This window comes from Schistocerca nitens, chromosome 11 (genome assembly GCF_023898315.1).
Source record: "Schistocerca nitens isolate TAMUIC-IGC-003100 chromosome 11, iqSchNite1.1, whole genome shotgun sequence".
NCBI classification, from domain to species: domain Eukaryota; kingdom Metazoa; phylum Arthropoda; class Insecta; order Orthoptera; family Acrididae; genus Schistocerca; species Schistocerca nitens.
The window spans coordinates 148601803-148615511 of record NC_064624.1 but is presented as its reverse complement, the minus strand read 5'-3'; the positions used below and the strand labels follow the sequence as shown (position 1 = coordinate 148615511).

At 55.1% G+C, this 13709-nt stretch overlaps 14 non-coding genes across 14 annotated transcripts; all 14 read left to right on the top strand.

The window, feature by feature from the left end:
- Nucleotides 1–569: 569 nt before the first annotated feature.
- LOC126214142 (5S ribosomal RNA) lies at nucleotides 570–688 on the top strand. Its single transcript, XR_007541629.1, has one exon. It is a non-coding gene; the product is annotated as a 5S ribosomal RNA (ribosomal RNA).
- Nucleotides 689–1521: 833 nt separating this feature from the next.
- On the top strand, nucleotides 1522–1640 carry LOC126214140 (5S ribosomal RNA). The gene has a single exon (XR_007541627.1). It is a non-coding gene; the product is annotated as a 5S ribosomal RNA (ribosomal RNA).
- An 831-nt stretch (nucleotides 1641–2471) lies between these two features.
- LOC126214138 (5S ribosomal RNA) lies at nucleotides 2472–2590 on the top strand. The gene has a single exon (XR_007541626.1). It is a non-coding gene; the product is annotated as a 5S ribosomal RNA (ribosomal RNA).
- An 841-nt stretch (nucleotides 2591–3431) lies between these two features.
- LOC126214130 (5S ribosomal RNA) lies at nucleotides 3432–3550 on the top strand. The gene has a single exon (XR_007541618.1). It is a non-coding gene; the product is annotated as a 5S ribosomal RNA (ribosomal RNA).
- Nucleotides 3551–4383: 833 nt separating this feature from the next.
- On the top strand, nucleotides 4384–4502 carry LOC126214137 (5S ribosomal RNA). Its single transcript, XR_007541625.1, has one exon. It is a non-coding gene; the product is annotated as a 5S ribosomal RNA (ribosomal RNA).
- An 831-nt stretch (nucleotides 4503–5333) lies between these two features.
- LOC126214136 (5S ribosomal RNA) lies at nucleotides 5334–5452 on the top strand. The gene has a single exon (XR_007541624.1). It is a non-coding gene; the product is annotated as a 5S ribosomal RNA (ribosomal RNA).
- An 841-nt stretch (nucleotides 5453–6293) lies between these two features.
- On the top strand, nucleotides 6294–6412 carry LOC126214040 (5S ribosomal RNA). Its single transcript, XR_007541607.1, has one exon. It is a non-coding gene; the product is annotated as a 5S ribosomal RNA (ribosomal RNA).
- Nucleotides 6413–7245: 833 nt separating this feature from the next.
- Nucleotides 7246–7364, top strand: LOC126214135 (5S ribosomal RNA). Its single transcript, XR_007541623.1, has one exon. It is a non-coding gene; the product is annotated as a 5S ribosomal RNA (ribosomal RNA).
- An 841-nt stretch (nucleotides 7365–8205) lies between these two features.
- Nucleotides 8206–8324, top strand: LOC126213916 (5S ribosomal RNA). Its single transcript, XR_007541552.1, has one exon. It is a non-coding gene; the product is annotated as a 5S ribosomal RNA (ribosomal RNA).
- Nucleotides 8325–9157: 833 nt separating this feature from the next.
- On the top strand, nucleotides 9158–9276 carry LOC126214134 (5S ribosomal RNA). Its single transcript, XR_007541622.1, has one exon. It is a non-coding gene; the product is annotated as a 5S ribosomal RNA (ribosomal RNA).
- Nucleotides 9277–10121: 845 nt separating this feature from the next.
- LOC126214133 (5S ribosomal RNA) lies at nucleotides 10122–10240 on the top strand. Its single transcript, XR_007541621.1, has one exon. It is a non-coding gene; the product is annotated as a 5S ribosomal RNA (ribosomal RNA).
- Nucleotides 10241–11071: 831 nt separating this feature from the next.
- LOC126214132 (5S ribosomal RNA) lies at nucleotides 11072–11190 on the top strand. The gene has a single exon (XR_007541620.1). It is a non-coding gene; the product is annotated as a 5S ribosomal RNA (ribosomal RNA).
- An 841-nt stretch (nucleotides 11191–12031) lies between these two features.
- On the top strand, nucleotides 12032–12150 carry LOC126214131 (5S ribosomal RNA). Its single transcript, XR_007541619.1, has one exon. It is a non-coding gene; the product is annotated as a 5S ribosomal RNA (ribosomal RNA).
- An 840-nt stretch (nucleotides 12151–12990) lies between these two features.
- LOC126214129 (5S ribosomal RNA) lies at nucleotides 12991–13109 on the top strand. Its single transcript, XR_007541617.1, has one exon. It is a non-coding gene; the product is annotated as a 5S ribosomal RNA (ribosomal RNA).
- Nucleotides 13110–13709: the final 600 nt, after the last annotated feature.

Below are 13709 nucleotides of genomic sequence, written 5' to 3'. Positions count from 1 at the left end.
TTGTAATCACGAATCTGTCCCTTAGTCGTCTCGTCTCGTCTCGTCCCGCAGACGTTTGTCGTGCTTGCGCTGTCATATGGACCACGACCCGAGCGGCAGCGAGCGGCAGTCGAGCAAAGTCGGGACAAGTCGGGACGGGGACAGGGATAGGAATGGTGTGAATGCACTGCAAACTACGCACACACCCGGTGTGTGAGGCGAGGCGAGGCGAGGCGAGGCGAGGCGAGGCGAGGAAGCCCACATCGCTACCAGTGGCGCCCTCCAGCACGACACTGCCACACCCCGCACAGGCCGTCCGCTGGACACCAGGGACAAGATGCGTCCTCCGCTAGTGTCGAAGGCTGCACGCGGAGGTGCAACGAGCAGCAGTGCGTCTCACACACGCGGCGGTGCGCCCGCTAATTCGGCCGTCGCTCTGCTGGGACGCCGGGCGCGCCCCCCGCGCCGTCCTCGAGGAACTGGCTGTTGCGGAAGGAAGTGCTTTCGTCAAATGCGGCCGAAAACTAACATTTTGTGTGTTGGGAGAAAAGCCGAACGCGAATTCTGCCGTGCTCCTACGTTACGTGAGTGCCAACGGCCATACCATGATGAATACACCGGTTCTCGTCCGATCACCGAAGTTAAGCATCATTGGGCCCGGTTAGTACTTGGATGGGTGACCACCTGGGAAACCCGGGTGCTGTTGGCTCCCTTCCTTTTTTTTTTTTTTTTTGTTTTATGTCGCTACCCCTACCAGCCCAATTTTCAAACCACCTTTCTGTTGTGACAAAGATGCTTCCTTAAGCATTTTAAACTACTGCAATGGTACGAAAATGCAGTAATTAACTCAGTTTGAGGGAGAATTTGCTAAGCAAGTTTGCCAAGAAAACTTTGAAAACGACAAAACAGTACGAATCGGCAGGTGATTTCTGAAATCCGTCACCGCCTATTGTTGTGTAGGAGTGTAGAGTTCGAAATTTGATTTGTAATCACGAATTTATTCCTTAGTCGTCTCGTCTCGTCTCGTCTCGTCCCGCAGACGTTTGTCGTGCTTGCGCTGTCATATGGACCACGACCCGAGCGGCAGCGAGCGGCAGTCGAGCAAAGTCGGGACAAGTCGGGACGGGGACAGGGATAGGACTGGTGTGAATGCACTGCAAACTACGCACACACCCGGTGTGTGAGGCGAGGCGAGGCGAGGCGAGGAAGCCCACATCGCTACCAGTGGCGCCCTCCAGCACGACACTGCCACACCCCGCACAGGCCGTCCGCTGGACACCAGGGACAAGATGCGTCCTCCGCTAGTGTCGAAGGCTGCACGCGGAGGTGCAACGAGCAGCAGTGCGTCTCACACACGCGGCGGTGCGCCCGCTAATTCGGCCGTCGCTCTGCTGGGACGCCGGGCGCGCCCCCCGCGCCGTCCTCGAGGAACTGGCTGTTGCGGAAGGAAGTGCTTTCGTCAAATGCGGCCGAAAACTAACATTTTGTGTGTTGGGAGAAAAGCCGAACGCGAATTCTGCCGTGCTCCTACGTTACGTGAGTGCCAACGGCCATACCATGATGAATACACCGGTTCTCGTCCGATCACCGAAGTTAAGCATCATTGGGCCCGGTTAGTACTTGGATGGGTGACCGCCTGGGAAACCCGGGTGCTGTTGGCTTCCTTCCTTTTTTTTTTTTTTTGTTTTATGTCGCTACCCCTACCAGCCCAATTTTCAAACCACCTTTCTGTTGTGACAAAGATGCTTCCTTAAGCCTTTTATACTACTGCAATGGTACGAAAATGCAGTAATTAACTCAGTTTGAGGGAGAATGTGCTAACCAAGTTTGCCAGGAAGCCTTTGAAAACGACAAAACGGTACGAATCGGCAGGTGATTTCTGAAATACGTCACCGCCTATTGTTGTGTAGGAGTGTAGAGTTCGAAATTTGATTTGTAATCACGAATTTATTCCTTAGTCGTCTCGTCTCGTCTCGTCTCGTCCCGCAGACGTTTGTCGTGCTTGCGCTGTCATATGGACCACGACCCGAGCGGCAGCGAGCGGCAGTCGAGCAAAGTCGGGACAAGTCGGGACGGGGACAGGGATAGGACTGGTGTGAATGCACTGCAAACTACGCACACACCCGGTGTGTGAGGCGAGGCGAGGCGAGGCGAGGAAGCCCACATCGCTACCAGTGGCGCCCTCCAGCACGACACTGCCACACCCCGCACAGGCCGTCCGCTGGACACCAGGGACAAGATGCGTCCTCCGCTAGTGTCGAAGGCTGCACGCGGAGGTGCAACGAGCAGCAGTGCGTCTCACACACGCGGCGGTGCGCCCGCTAATTCGGCCGTCGCTCTGCTGGGACGCCGGGCGCGCCCCCCGCGCCGTCCTCGAGGAACTGGCTGTTGCGGAAGGAAGTGCTTTCGTCAAATGCGGCCGAAAACTAACATTTTGTGTGTTGGGAGAAAAGCCGAACGCGAATTCTGCCGTGCTCCTACGTTACGTGAGTGCCAACGGCCATACCATGATGAATACACCGGTTCTCGTCCGATCACCGAAGTTAAGCATCATTGGGCCCGGTTAGTACTTGGATGGGTGACCGCCTGGGAAACCCGGGTGCTGTTGGCTTCCTTCCTTTTTTTTTTTTTTTGTTTTATGTCGCTACCCCTACCAGCCCAATTTTCAAACCACCTTTCTGTTGTGACAAAGATGCTTCCTTAAGCCTTTTATACTACTGCAATGGTACGAAAATGCAGTAATTAACTCAGTTTGAGGGAGAATGTGCTAACCAAGTTTGCCAGGAAGCCTTTGAAAACGACAAAACGGTACGAATCGGCAGGTGATTTCTGAAATACGTCACCGCCTATTGTTGTGTAGGAGTGTAGAGTTCCAAACTTGATTTGTAATCACGAATCTGTCCCTTAGTCGTCTCGTCTCGTCTCGTCCCGCAGACGTTTGTCGTGCTTGCGCTGTCATATGGACCACGACCCGAGCGGCAGCGAGCGGCAGTCGAGCAAAGTCGGGACAAGTCGGGACGGGGACAGGGATAGGAATGGTGTGAATGCACTGCAAACTACGCACACACCCGGTGTGTGAGGCGAGGCGAGGCGAGGCGAGGCGAGGCGAGGCGAGGAAGCCCACATCGCTACCAGTGGCGCCCTCCAGCACGACACTGCCACACCCCGCACAGGCCGTCCGCTGGACACCAGGGACAAGATGCGTCCTCCGCTAGTGTCGAAGGCTGCACGCGGAGGTGCAACGAGCAGCAGTGCGTCTCACACACGCGGCGGTGCGCCCGCTAATTCGGCCGTCGCTCTGCTGGGACGCCGGGCGCGCCCCCCGCGCCGTCCTCGAGGAACTGGCTGTTGCGGAAGGAAGTGCTTTCGTCAAATGCGGCCGAAAACTAACATTTTGTGTGTTGGGAGAAAAGCCGAACGCGAATTCTGCCGTGCTCCTACGTTACGTGAGTGCCAACGGCCATACCATGATGAATACACCGGTTCTCGTCCGATCACCGAAGTTAAGCATCATTGGGCCCGGTTAGTACTTGGATGGGTGACCACCTGGGAAACCCGGGTGCTGTTGGCTCCCTTCCTTTTTTTTTTTTTTTTTGTTTTATGTCGCTACCCCTACCAGCCCAATTTTCAAACCACCTTTCTGTTGTGACAAAGATGCTTCCTTAAGCATTTTAAACTACTGCAATGGTACGAAAATGCAGTAATTAACTCAGTTTGAGGGAGAATTTGCTAAGCAAGTTTGCCAAGAAAACTTTGAAAACGACAAAACAGTACGAATCGGCAGGTGATTTCTGAAATCCGTCACCGCCTATTGTTGTGTAGGAGTGTAGAGTTCGAAATTTGATTTGTAATCACGAATTTATTCCTTAGTCGTCTCGTCTCGTCTCGTCTCGTCCCGCAGACGTTTGTCGTGCTTGCGCTGTCATATGGACCACGACCCGAGCGGCAGCGAGCGGCAGTCGAGCAAAGTCGGGACAAGTCGGGACGGGGACAGGGATAGGACTGGTGTGAATGCACTGCAAACTACGCACACACCCGGTGTGTGAGGCGAGGCGAGGCGAGGCGAGGAAGCCCACATCGCTACCAGTGGCGCCCTCCAGCACGACACTGCCACACCCCGCACAGGCCGTCCGCTGGACACCAGGGACAAGATGCGTCCTCCGCTAGTGTCGAAGGCTGCACGCGGAGGTGCAACGAGCAGCAGTGCGTCTCACACACGCGGCGGTGCGCCCGCTAATTCGGCCGTCGCTCTGCTGGGACGCCGGGCGCGCCCCCCGCGCCGTCCTCGAGGAACTGGCTGTTGCGGAAGGAAGTGCTTTCGTCAAATGCGGCCGAAAACTAACATTTTGTGTGTTGGGAGAAAAGCCGAACGCGAATTCTGCCGTGCTCCTACGTTACGTGAGTGCCAACGGCCATACCATGATGAATACACCGGTTCTCGTCCGATCACCGAAGTTAAGCATCATTGGGCCCGGTTAGTACTTGGATGGGTGACCGCCTGGGAAACCCGGGTGCTGTTGGCTTCCTTCCTTTTTTTTTTTTTTTGTTTTATGTCGCTACCCCTACCAGCCCAATTTTCAAACCACCTTTCTGTTGTGACAAAGATGCTTCCTTAAGCCTTTTATACTACTGCAATGGTACGAAAATGCAGTAATTAACTCAGTTTGAGGGAGAATGTGCTAACCAAGTTTGCCAGGAAGCCTTTGAAAACGACAAAACGGTACGAATCGGCAGGTGATTTCTGAAATCCGTCACCGCCTATTGTTGTGTAGGAGTGTAGAGTTCGAAATTTGATTTGTAATCACGAATTTATTCCTTAGTCGTCTCGTCTCGTCTCGTCTCGTCCCGCAGACGTTTGTCGTGCTTGCGCTGTCATATGGACCACGACCCGAGCGGCAGCGAGCGGCAGTCGAGCAAAGTCGGGACAAGTCGGGACGGGGACAGGGATAGGACTGGTGTGAATGCACTGCAAACTACGCACACACCCGGTGTGTGAGGCGAGGCGAGGCGAGGCGAGGAAGCCCACATCGCTACCAGTGGCGCCCTCCAGCACGACACTGCCACACCCCGCACAGGCCGTCCGCTGGACACCAGGGACAAGATGCGTCCTCCGCTAGTGTCGAAGGCTGCACGCGGAGGTGCAACGAGCAGCAGTGCGTCTCACACACGCGGCGGTGCGCCCGCTAATTCGGCCGTCGCTCTGCTGGGACGCCGGGCGCGCCCCCCGCGCCGTCCTCGAGGAACTGGCTGTTGCGGAAGGAAGTGCTTTCGTCAAATGCGGCCGAAAACTAACATTTTGTGTGTTGGGAGAAAAGCCGAACGCGAATTCTGCCGTGCTCCTACGTTACGTGAGTGCCAACGGCCATACCATGATGAATACACCGGTTCTCGTCCGATCACCGAAGTTAAGCATCATTGGGCCCGGTTAGTACTTGGATGGGTGACCGCCTGGGAAACCCGGGTGCTGTTGGCTTCCTTCCTTTTTTTTTTTTTTTGTTTTATGTCGCTACCCCTACCAGCCCAATTTTCAAACCACCTTTCTGTTGTGACAAAGATGCTTCCTTAAGCCTTTTATACTACTGCAATGGTACGAAAATGCAGTAATTAACTCAGTTTGAGGGAGAATGTGCTAACCAAGTTTGCCAGGAAGCCTTTGAAAACGACAAAACGGTACGAATCGGCAGGTGATTTCTGAAATACGTCACCGCCTATTGTTGTGTAGGAGTGTAGAGTTCCAAACTTGATTTGTAATCACGAATCTGTCCCTTAGTCGTCTCGTCTCGTCTCGTCCCGCAGACGTTTGTCGTGCTTGCGCTGTCATATGGACCACGACCCGAGCGGCAGCGAGCGGCAGTCGAGCAAAGTCGGGACAAGTCGGGACGGGGACAGGGATAGGAATGGTGTGAATGCACTGCAAACTACGCACACACCCGGTGTGTGAGGCGAGGCGAGGCGAGGCGAGGCGAGGCGAGGCGAGGAAGCCCACATCGCTACCAGTGGCGCCCTCCAGCACGACACTGCCACACCCCGCACAGGCCGTCCGCTGGACACCAGGGACAAGATGCGTCCTCCGCTAGTGTCGAAGGCTGCACGCGGAGGTGCAACGAGCAGCAGTGCGTCTCACACACGCGGCGGTGCGCCCGCTAATTCGGCCGTCGCTCTGCTGGGACGCCGGGCGCGCCCCCCGCGCCGTCCTCGAGGAACTGGCTGTTGCGGAAGGAAGTGCTTTCGTCAAATGCGGCCGAAAACTAACATTTTGTGTGTTGGGAGAAAAGCCGAACGCGAATTCTGCCGTGCTCCTACGTTACGTGAGTGCCAACGGCCATACCATGATGAATACACCGGTTCTCGTCCGATCACCGAAGTTAAGCATCATTGGGCCCGGTTAGTACTTGGATGGGTGACCACCTGGGAAACCCGGGTGCTGTTGGCTCCCTTCCTTTTTTTTTTTTTTTTTGTTTTATGTCGCTACCCCTACCAGCCCAATTTTCAAACCACCTTTCTGTTGTGACAAAGATGCTTCCTTAAGCATTTTAAACTACTGCAATGGTACGAAAATGCAGTAATTAACTCAGTTTGAGGGAGAATTTGCTAAGCAAGTTTGCCAAGAAAACTTTGAAAACGACAAAACAGTACGAATCGGCAGGTGATTTCTGAAATCCGTCACCGCCTATTGTTGTGTAGGAGTGTAGAGTTCGAAATTTGATTTGTAATCACGAATTTATTCCTTAGTCGTCTCGTCTCGTCTCGTCTCGTCCCGCAGACGTTTGTCGTGCTTGCGCTGTCATATGGACCACGACCCGAGCGGCAGCGAGCGGCAGTCGAGCAAAGTCGGGACAAGTCGGGACGGGGACAGGGATAGGACTGGTGTGAATGCACTGCAAACTACGCACACACCCGGTGTGTGAGGCGAGGCGAGGCGAGGCGAGGAAGCCCACATCGCTACCAGTGGCGCCCTCCAGCACGACACTGCCACACCCCGCACAGGCCGTCCGCTGGACACCAGGGACAAGATGCGTCCTCCGCTAGTGTCGAAGGCTGCACGCGGAGGTGCAACGAGCAGCAGTGCGTCTCACACACGCGGCGGTGCGCCCGCTAATTCGGCCGTCGCTCTGCTGGGACGCCGGGCGCGCCCCCCGCGCCGTCCTCGAGGAACTGGCTGTTGCGGAAGGAAGTGCTTTCGTCAAATGCGGCCGAAAACTAACATTTTGTGTGTTGGGAGAAAAGCCGAACGCGAATTCTGCCGTGCTCCTACGTTACGTGAGTGCCAACGGCCATACCATGATGAATACACCGGTTCTCGTCCGATCACCGAAGTTAAGCATCATTGGGCCCGGTTAGTACTTGGATGGGTGACCGCCTGGGAAACCCGGGTGCTGTTGGCTTCCTTCCTTTTTTTTTTTTTTTGTTTTATGTCGCTACCCCTACCAGCCCAATTTTCAAACCACCTTTCTGTTGTGACAAAGATGCTTCCTTAAGCCTTTTATACTACTGCAATGGTACGAAAATGCAGTAATTAACTCAGTTTGAGGGAGAATGTGCTAACCAAGTTTGCCAGGAAGCCTTTGAAAACGACAAAACGGTACGAATCGGCAGGTGATTTCTGAAATACGTCACCGCCTATTGTTGTGTAGGAGTGTAGAGTTCCAAACTTGATTTGTAATCACGAATCTGTCCCTTAGTCGTCTCGTCTCGTCTCGTCCCGCAGACGTTTGTCGTGCTTGCGCTGTCATATGGACCACGACCCGAGCGGCAGCGAGCGGCAGTCGAGCAAAGTCGGGACAAGTCGGGACGGGGACAGGGATAGGAATGGTGTGAATGCACTGCAAACTACGCACACACCCGGTGTGTGAGGCGAGGCGAGGCGAGGCGAGGCGAGGCGAGGCGAGGAAGCCCACATCGCTACCAGTGGCGCCCTCCAGCACGACACTGCCACACCCCGCACAGGCCGTCCGCTGGACACCAGGGACAAGATGCGTCCTCCGCTAGTGTCGAAGGCTGCACGCGGAGGTGCAACGAGCAGCAGTGCGTCTCACACACGCGGCGGTGCGCCCGCTAATTCGGCCGTCGCTCTGCTGGGACGCCGGGCGCGCCCCCCGCGCCGTCCTCGAGGAACTGGCTGTTGCGGAAGGAAGTGCTTTCGTCAAATGCGGCCGAAAACTAACATTTTGTGTGTTGGGAGAAAAGCCGAACGCGAATTCTGCCGTGCTCCTACGTTACGTGAGTGCCAACGGCCATACCATGATGAATACACCGGTTCTCGTCCGATCACCGAAGTTAAGCATCATTGGGCCCGGTTAGTACTTGGATGGGTGACCACCTGGGAAACCCGGGTGCTGTTGGCTCCCTTCCTTTTTTTTTTTTTTTTTGTTTTATGTCGCTACCCCTACCAGCCCAATTTTCAAACCACCTTTCTGTTGTGACAAAGATGCTTCCTTAAGCATTTTAAACTACTGCAATGGTACGAAAATGCAGTAATTAACTCAGTTTGAGGGAGAATTTGCTAAGCAAGTTTGCCAAGAAAACTTTGAAAACGACAAAACAGTACGAATCGGCAGGTGATTTCTGAAATCCGTCACCGCCTATTGTTGTGTAGGAGTGTAGAGTTCGAAATTTGATTTGTAATCACGAATTTATTCCTTAGTCGTCTCGTCTCGTCTCGTCTCGTCCCGCAGACGTTTGTCGTGCTTGCGCTGTCATATGGACCACGACCCGAGCGGCAGCGAGCGGCAGTCGAGCAAAGTCGGGACAAGTCGGGACGGGGACAGGGATAGGACTGGTGTGAATGCACTGCAAACTACGCACACACCCGGTGTGTGAGGCGAGGCGAGGCGAGGCGAGGAAGCCCACATCGCTACCAGTGGCGCCCTCCAGCACGACACTGCCACACCCCGCACAGGCCGTCCGCTGGACACCAGGGACAAGATGCGTCCTCCGCTAGTGTCGAAGGCTGCACGCGGAGGTGCAACGAGCAGCAGTGCGTCTCACACACGCGGCGGTGCGCCCGCTAATTCGGCCGTCGCTCTGCTGGGACGCCGGGCGCGCCCCCCGCGCCGTCCTCGAGGAACTGGCTGTTGCGGAAGGAAGTGCTTTCGTCAAATGCGGCCGAAAACTAACATTTTGTGTGTTGGGAGAAAAGCCGAACGCGAATTCTGCCGTGCTCCTACGTTACGTGAGTGCCAACGGCCATACCATGATGAATACACCGGTTCTCGTCCGATCACCGAAGTTAAGCATCATTGGGCCCGGTTAGTACTTGGATGGGTGACCGCCTGGGAAACCCGGGTGCTGTTGGCTTCCTTCCTTTTTTTTTTTTTTGTTTTATGTCGCTACCCCTACCAGCCCAATTTTCAAACCACCTTTCTGTTGTGACAAAGATGCTTCCTTAAGCCTTTTATACTACTGCAATGGTACGAAAATGCAGTAATTAACTCAGTTTGAGGGAGAATGTGCTAACCAAGTTTGCCAGGAAGCCTTTGAAAACGACAAAACGGTACGAATCGGCAGGTGATTTCTGAAATACGTCACCGCCTATTGTTGTGTAGGAGTGTAGAGTTCCAAACTTGATTTGTAATCACGAATCTGTCCCTTAGTCGTCTCGTCTCGTCTCGTCCCGCAGACGTTTGTCGTGCTTGCGCTGTCATATGGACCACGACCCGAGCGGCAGCGAGCGGCAGTCGAGCAAAGTCGGGACAAGTCGGGACGGGGACAGGGATAGGAATGGTGTGAATGCACTGCAAACTACGCACACACCCGGTGTGTGAGGCGAGGCGAGGCGAGGCGAGGCGAGGCGAGGCGAGGCGAGGAAGCCCACATCGCTACCAGTGGCGCCCTCCAGCACGACACTGCCACACCCCGCACAGGCCGTCCGCTGGACACCAGGGACAAGATGCGTCCTCCGCTAGTGTCGAAGGCTGCACGCGGAGGTGCAACGAGCAGCAGTGCGTCTCACACACGCGGCGGTGCGCCCGCTAATTCGGCCGTCGCTCTGCTGGGACGCCGGGCGCGCCCCCCGCGCCGTCCTCGAGGAACTGGCTGTTGCGGAAGGAAGTGCTTTCGTCAAATGCGGCCGAAAACTAACATTTTGTGTGTTGGGAGAAAAGCCGAACGCGAATTCTGCCGTGCTCCTACGTTACGTGAGTGCCAACGGCCATACCATGATGAATACACCGGTTCTCGTCCGATCACCGAAGTTAAGCATCATTGGGCCCGGTTAGTACTTGGATGGGTGACCGCCTGGGAAACCCGGGTGCTGTTGGCTTCCTTCCTTTTTTTTTTTTTTTGTTTTATGTCGCTACCCCTACCAGCCCAATTTTCAAACCACCTTTCTGTTGTGACAAAGATGCTTCCTTAAGCCTTTTATACTACTGCAATGGTACGAAAATGCAGTAATTAACTCAGTTTGAGGGAGAATGTGCTAACCAAGTTTGCCAGGAAGCCTTTGAAAACGACAAAACGGTACGAATCGGCAGGTGATTTCTGAAATCCGTCACCGCCTATTGTTGTGTAGGAGTGTAGAGTTCGAAATTTGATTTGTAATCACGAATTTATTCCTTAGTCGTCTCGTCTCGTCTCGTCTCGTCCCGCAGACGTTTGTCGTGCTTGCGCTGTCATATGGACCACGACCCGAGCGGCAGCGAGCGGCAGTCGAGCAAAGTCGGGACAAGTCGGGACGGGGACAGGGATAGGACTGGTGTGAATGCACTGCAAACTACGCACACACCCGGTGTGTGAGGCGAGGCGAGGCGAGGCGAGGAAGCCCACATCGCTACCAGTGGCGCCCTCCAGCACGACACTGCCACACCCCGCACAGGCCGTCCGCTGGACACCAGGGACAAGATGCGTCCTCCGCTAGTGTCGAAGGCTGCACGCGGAGGTGCAACGAGCAGCAGTGCGTCTCACACACGCGGCGGTGCGCCCGCTAATTCGGCCGTCGCTCTGCTGGGACGCCGGGCGCGCCCCCCGCGCCGTCCTCGAGGAACTGGCTGTTGCGGAAGGAAGTGCTTTCGTCAAATGCGGCCGAAAACTAACATTTTGTGTGTTGGGAGAAAAGCCGAACGCGAATTCTGCCGTGCTCCTACGTTACGTGAGTGCCAACGGCCATACCATGATGAATACACCGGTTCTCGTCCGATCACCGAAGTTAAGCATCATTGGGCCCGGTTAGTACTTGGATGGGTGACCGCCTGGGAAACCCGGGTGCTGTTGGCTTCCTTCCTTTTTTTTTTTTTTTGTTTTATGTCGCTACCCCTACCAGCCCAATTTTCAAACCACCTTTCTGTTGTGACAAAGATGCTTCCTTAAGCCTTTTATACTACTGCAATGGTACGAAAATGCAGTAATTAACTCAGTTTGAGGGAGAATGTGCTAACCAAGTTTGCCAGGAAGCCTTTGAAAACGACAAAACGGTACGAATCGGCAGGTGATTTCTGAAATACGTCACCGCCTATTGTTGTGTAGGAGTGTAGAGTTCCAAACTTGATTTGTAATCACGAATCTGTCCCTTAGTCGTCTCGTCTCGTCTCGTCCCGCAGACGTTTGTCGTGCTTGCGCTGTCATATGGACCACGACCCGAGCGGCAGCGAGCGGCAGTCGAGCAAAGTCGGGACAAGTCGGGACGGGGACAGGGATAGGAATGGTGTGAATGCACTGCAAACTACGCACACACCCGGTGTGTGAGGCGAGGCGAGGCGAGGCGAGGCGAGGCGAGGCGAGGAAGCCCACATCGCTACCAGTGGCGCCCTCCAGCACGACACTGCCACACCCCGCACAGGCCGTCCGCTGGACACCAGGGACAAGATGCGTCCTCCGCTAGTGTCGAAGGCTGCACGCGGAGGTGCAACGAGCAGCAGTGCGTCTCACACACGCGGCGGTGCGCCCGCTAATTCGGCCGTCGCTCTGCTGGGACGCCGGGCGCGCCCCCCGCGCCGTCCTCGAGGAACTGGCTGTTGCGGAAGGAAGTGCTTTCGTCAAATGCGGCCGAAAACTAACATTTTGTGTGTTGGGAGAAAAGCCGAACGCGAATTCTGCCGTGCTCCTACGTTACGTGAGTGCCAACGGCCATACCATGATGAATACACCGGTTCTCGTCCGATCACCGAAGTTAAGCATCATTGGGCCCGGTTAGTACTTGGATGGGTGACCGCCTGGGAAACCCGGGTGCTGTTGGCTTCCTTCCTTTTTTTTTTTTTTGTTTTATGTCGCTACCCCTACCAGCCCAATTTTCAAACCACCTTTCTGTTGTGACAAAGATGCTTCCTTAAGCCTTTTATACTACTGCAATGGTACGAAAATGCAGTAATTAACTCAGTTTGAGGGAGAATGTGCTAACCAAGTTTGCCAGGAAGCCTTTGAAAACGACAAAACGGTACGAATCGGCAGGTGATTTCTGAAATACGTCACCGCCTATTGTTGTGTAGGAGTGTAGAGTTCCAAACTTGATTTGTAATCACGAATCTGTCCCTTAGTCGTCTCGTCTCGTCTCGTCCCGCAGACGTTTGTCGTGCTTGCGCTGTCATATGGACCACGACCCGAGCGGCAGCGAGCGGCAGTCGAGCAAAGTCGGGACAAGTCGGGACGGGGACAGGGATAGGAATGGTGTGAATGCACTGCAAACTACGCACACACCCGGTGTGTGAGGCGAGGCGAGGCGAGGCGAGGCGAGGCGAGGCGAGGAAGCCCACATCGCTACCAGTGGCGCCCTCCAGCACGACACTGCCACACCCCGCACAGGCCGTCCGCTGGACACCAGGGACAAGATGCGTCCTCCGCTAGTGTCGAAGGCTGCACGCGGAGGTGCAACGAGCAGCAGTGCGTCTCACACACGCGGCGGTGCGCCCGCTAATTCGGCCGTCGCTCTGCTGGGACGCCGGGCGCGCCCCCCGCGCCGTCCTCGAGGAACTGGCTGTTGCGGAAGGAAGTGCTTTCGTCAAATGCGGCCGAAAACTAACATTTTGTGTGTTGGGAGAAAAGCCGAACGCGAATTCTGCCGTGCTCCTACGTTACGTGAGTGCCAACGGCCATACCATGATGAATACACCGGTTCTCGTCCGATCACCGAAGTTAAGCATCATTGGGCCCGGTTAGTACTTGGATGGGTGACCGCCTGGGAAACCCGGGTGCTGTTGGCTTCCTTCCTTTTTTTTTTTTTGTTTTATGTCGCTACCCCTACCAGCCCAATTTTCAAACCACCTTTCTGTTGTGACAAAGATGCTTCCTTAAGCCTTTTATACTACTGCAATGGTACGAAAATGCAGTAATTAACTCAGTTTGAGGGAGAATGTGCTAACCAAGTTTGCCAGGAAGCCTTTGAAAACGACAAAACGGTACGAATCGGCAGGTGATTTCTGAAATACGTCACCGCCTATTGTTGTGTAGGAGTGTAGAGTTCCAAACTTGATTTGTAATCACGAATCTGTCCCTTAGTCGTCTCGTCTCGTCTCGTCCCGCAGACGTTTGTCGTGCTTGCGCTGTCATATGGACCACGACCCGAGCGGCAGCGAGCGGCAGTCGAGCAAAGTCGGGACAAGTCGGGACGGGGACAGGGATAGGAATGGTGTGAATGCACTGCAAACTACGCACACACCCGGTGTGTGAGGCGAGGCGAGGCGAGGCGAGGCGAGGCGAGGCGAGGAAGCCCACATCGCTACCAGTGGCGCCCTCCAGCACGACACTGCCACACCCCGCACAGGCCGTCCGCTGGACACCAGGGACAAGATGCGTCCTCCGCT